Source organism: Leishmania donovani, chromosome 31 (assembly GCF_000227135.1).
Source record: "Leishmania donovani BPK282A1 complete genome, chromosome 31".
NCBI lineage: Eukaryota > Euglenozoa > Kinetoplastea > Trypanosomatida > Trypanosomatidae > Leishmania > Leishmania donovani.
In genome coordinates this window covers 301,734-302,586 of record NC_018258.1, presented here as the reverse complement: position 1 = coordinate 302,586, position 853 = coordinate 301,734, and positions in this window count along the sequence as shown.

Sequence of the window (853 nt, the reverse complement as noted above, 5' to 3'; positions counted from 1 at the left end):
ACGTGAATCGGTATACGTGTGAGGACTTCGAGGCGTACAAGGCACATGAAAAATGCCTAGCGAACAGTGAAAACCCTGCCCCGGACGAGCAGAACACTGTCAAATCCGCTCCGCACCGTATCCAAAAAGCGATGAAAGTTCTCCGCCATTTACACAGTGTTCCTACAGCGGCCAACGTCGAAGCCTCAGCGACGCAGTCTGGCCCATCTGTCTTTGACGGGCTGCCGGTGCACCCAAACTCTAAGGAGGGCGAAGCGGGTGCTGACGATGAAAGGGCGCTTTCCATCACAGCGGATTCGTGTGTGCTGTGTGCGGCGGATGCCGCCGGCAGCTTGGCCCCCGCGGTGCCGCTGAAAACCGTGGCGGAGCTAGAAACTGCCGAAGTGCGCGACGGGGATGGGAGGGAGTGTGTGTTGGGGGCCGCCCGGCTTCTGTTGGAGGAGGGCGCCGGTGGTGCCGGTGCGGTGAACCGTGGTTTGCGAGTCAGGGCCTTTCGGCGCTTCAGCGGATCCATCGGGCTGATCCCGTACGTGACCTTCTTGCGCAAGAACATCCAGGACGTCGAATTCGGTCGCGACCCGAATGCCATCTTCTACTCGCTCTTCCAGGACCCGGCGAAGCACATTGACGACATGCAGTGCCTGCGCATGTTTGTGCGGCGCTACCTGGTGCACACGAGCGAGGGCAACAACCCGCGCCAGGTGCCGCTCTATGCATTCCTGTCTGTCCGGTGTGCATGGCCGGATGTGGACCGTGAGCTGGTGAATCGGCTGGTGCATGAGGAGCTTACCGCTCTCGTCAAGGCCGACCGCGCCATCAAGTCGGAGAAGGAGCGAAAACGCGCCCGCGAGGA